The sequence below is a fragment of the Eurosta solidaginis genome, chromosome 4, assembly GCF_040869045.1.
Source record: "Eurosta solidaginis isolate ZX-2024a chromosome 4, ASM4086904v1, whole genome shotgun sequence".
Taxonomy (NCBI): domain Eukaryota; kingdom Metazoa; phylum Arthropoda; class Insecta; order Diptera; family Tephritidae; genus Eurosta; species Eurosta solidaginis.
In genome coordinates this window covers 73180757-73184310 of record NC_090322.1, presented here as the reverse complement: position 1 = coordinate 73184310, position 3554 = coordinate 73180757, and the positions used below count along the sequence as shown (strand labels likewise).

The 3554-nt window shown below is 32.7% G+C and overlaps 1 long non-coding RNA gene across 1 annotated transcript; it reads right to left on the bottom strand.

Moving 5' to 3' along the window:
* Positions 1–655: 655 nt before the first annotated feature.
* LOC137248010 (uncharacterized) lies at positions 656–1966 on the bottom strand. The gene is made up of 3 exons (XR_010952001.1): positions 1264–1966; positions 882–1035; positions 656–822 (listed from the first exon to the last, which is right to left on the bottom strand). It is a non-coding gene; the product is annotated as an uncharacterized lncRNA (long non-coding RNA).
* Between the last annotated feature and the right edge of the window lie 1588 nt (positions 1967–3554).

The window sequence follows — 3554 nt, the reverse complement described above, 5'->3', positions numbered from 1 at the left end:
GTCTAGAGGGCCTTACCATTTCGATGAATTCCTTAATTATTTTTTATATGAAACGAGCCAAATTGCAAGGCCTTGCCTTTCCGCTTCTGAAGAAATGGCTTTTAGAAGCAGTTCGTCTCAAGCACTCCATATACGCCTCGTTCTAAGGCATTGCCGCCTCGCTTCCTGAAGAATGGCTTATAGAAGGAGTTCGTCTCAAGCACTCCATATACGCCTCGTTCTAAGGCATTACCGCCTCGCTTCCTGAAGAATGGCTTATAGAAGGAGTTCGTCTCAAGCACTCCATATAGGTCTCGTTGTAAGGCATTACCGTTTCGCTTCCGAAGGATAAGTTTATAAATGAAATATTTAAATATTTAGTGTGCTTACGTACGTGCGTACACATGTTTATTGGTTCAACAGGAAAAAAACGTAAAAATAAATATTAATTCAGCGTAAATTAAATGTTATATGTATGAACATATATGTTATTCCATACGCAAAAAAACGTAAAAATTAGTATTATTAATTCAGTGCAGTAAATAAATATGTATTTGTACATACTGAAGAATATAAGTATAAGACTGCATTCAAGTATTTTCTTAACATTTTTACCAATTAGTGTATGTTATTTGGTATACTAGAAACGTCGAAATAAACAATAATTGAGCGGAAAACGAAAAGTAATACATGCATATATATATATGTATTTGTTGTTTAAAAACTATTTTTGCTTTCTTGCTAGACATGTTACCTTGTGAACTCGGTTCTTGGCATTTTTTAACCTTTTTTTGATTTCGAAAATAAAGTTTTCTTTTGTTACGACTTTTTCAGCAACAGCTTCTGCAATTGAAAAGAAAAGACAAATAAAGAGTTTGAATATTAGTTTTATTACAACTTACTATATAAAATATCGTTTATGTTAATATATTGTTTGAACGGTTGTTTCGTTTGTACCCCGTCATAATTGAAATTAAGAAAAATGTCCTTTTCTAATAAACGGTGGAAGTTTTTTGCGATACCTCCCCTTTCAATAATTTTTTTGATGGCACCAAACTAAAAGCAGAAGCAAAGGTGTTCGGTTATATTAAGTATATGAAGAGAAACATTAGGATATGGGGGCTTAGAGCTGAAATCTGCTAACTCAAAAAGTCGAATTTGTAGAAGATCGAAACAAAACGGATAAAGTTTATTGTATTCAGACAGTTCATAGTTAGCAGGTCCACTTTAAATCGGCAATGCACAAAGATATCTACGTGAATTTACAATCAGTATATAACGTACCAAAGCTTGTTCATCTAAGTTTGGTATATTATCTTCAAATCGCTGCAACCCATCGATATTTTTAATAGGAATCATTTGAAGTATATCAGCATTTTGCTTCTTCTCAGCTGCCATGTCACGTACAAATACATAGATAGAGGCTAATTCCTTTTTAATCATTTCATCTCGATTGGACAAGTCTTCTTTTAAAGTTTTAATGGTGTTACTCTGTTGAGTTACTAAATCTTTTAACGCCTTCAATTATAATTCAATATCTAGAAAATATCAATAAGTAATTATCTTTTAAATATTATGTAGAAATCTTATACTTATTATTAATATGTTCATATGATTTAAAACTACCCAATGTGGTATTCATCCGCCGGAGGACTTTTTTGTTTTCTGCCATTCTTCCTTTGGGGTCAATTAAAGTTTCTGTTACAATTAATAATTTTTTACGTATAACTGTGCAGAAAGGAACAAGAACATAAGTATTTTCGAAGGGTAAACACATTTCACAATTTTTCGTTTTATGTTACTTCTACTTGTTCCTCTTTTATGCATTTTTAATTATATTAATATTTCCTCACCACACAAATTAATACGCGTCTTTTCGTCACAAAAATTTTACTTAAAATGATAAATGCTGAAATTGACGTGTCACTTTTTAGTTTGTGATGTTATACGTTACTGTAACTTGCATAGTTGAGACAAACAAAGCATTTGCCAGTTCGACACCTTATCACCTCGCTTCTCAAGAAGGAGCACAAGAAGCGATCACTATGGAGCGCTGCGGTAACGTGCATTGCTCTCGCTTGGAAGCTGTTCTGTAATGCCTTCTTAGGGGAAGCGCTTGACAACTTTTCTTCTGGGAACTTGTTACCATATTTGGACTCAGGTAGGGGTCCTATTGTCTCAATTATTAGTATATCGAATGGTTTACAAGGAGTTGGTGTTAAAACAAGTTTTTCTTTTGTTTTAGGCTTAACCTTGTTTAAAAGACAATCTTTACAATTTTTAATATATTTCGATATATCACGAGTCATATCTTTCCAATAAAATTTTGTTCGTAGTTTTGCTTAAAGTCTTTTATTCAGCAATGTCCACCAGAAATGGGATCGTTATGGTAAATTTTCATTAGCTTTAATTTTGTATCTTCATCTGTTACTGTCTCCACTGGATCTGTTAGTATAATTTCTAATGATTTTAAAATCTTATTTCCAATATCTTTGAAATTTGTAATAGTATAATGTACGAACAAAATATCGTTTTTATGTCATTCAATCTGATTAATTTTGCGTTTGCCGGCTTTTGATTCAAGCCTCGAAAGTAATTTCTCTAAAGTCATTATTTCGTTAACAAGCTCAAAACTGCGTAACTCGAGTTTGTTATGTTTTATATGCGCAAAAATTCTTAAACTTGTTGTTTTATTATTTTTATCGTACGTAATTTCAGATCTTATTCGTGGAATCTTTTTTGAAATAATAAATGAAAATTTTCGTAGACATGTAAAGTAAGTCGTTTTTGTCTGTTTTCCTAGGAAGGTTATTGTCGTTTTGCCGTTTTGTCATTGATCTTGCCTGAACTTCTAAAATTTGTTTGTTCGATTCCTTAATCTCATCGATTGTAATACGCAATAGAGCATCAGCACCAACGTTTGATTTACCCTTAATATAAACTACAGTAAAGTTATATTCCGCTAATTCTAGCCTAATTCTCGAAAGTTTTGAAGATGGGTCTTTCATATTGAAAAGGTATACTAGTGGCATATGGTCTGATTTTACAATGAAATGTGTGCCATAAACGTATGGTCGAAATTGCTATATTGCGAAATAGATAGCTAAGAGCTCCAATTCTATAATTTTTTTTCTGCTCTGCTTTATTAAATGCTTCAGAAGCGAAAAAAATTGGTAAATCACTGCCTTGTTGTTCTTGACTTAAAATAGCGCCACCTCCAGTTGTTGAAGCATCAACCGTAGTAATGAATTGTTTAGTAAAATCTGGGTATTGAAGTAATTTTGGTGAAAGTAATGCTGCCTTCAAAGATAAAAATGCCCTTTCGCACTCTACATCCCATACAAATTCAACTCTTTTTCTGCTTAATCGATTTACGCAAAATTTGGTATAAACCTTCTGTAATAGTTTGCAAACGCGACGAATCGTCGTACCGCATCTTTATCAGTTGGTTTTGTATACTTTTTGATTGCGTTTATTTTGGAGTCGTCTGGCAACAAACCTTTGGCTGAACACTTGTGACCTATAAATGTAACTTCTGGTCATAAAAAGTTGCGTTTATTTGGGTTAAGCTTGAG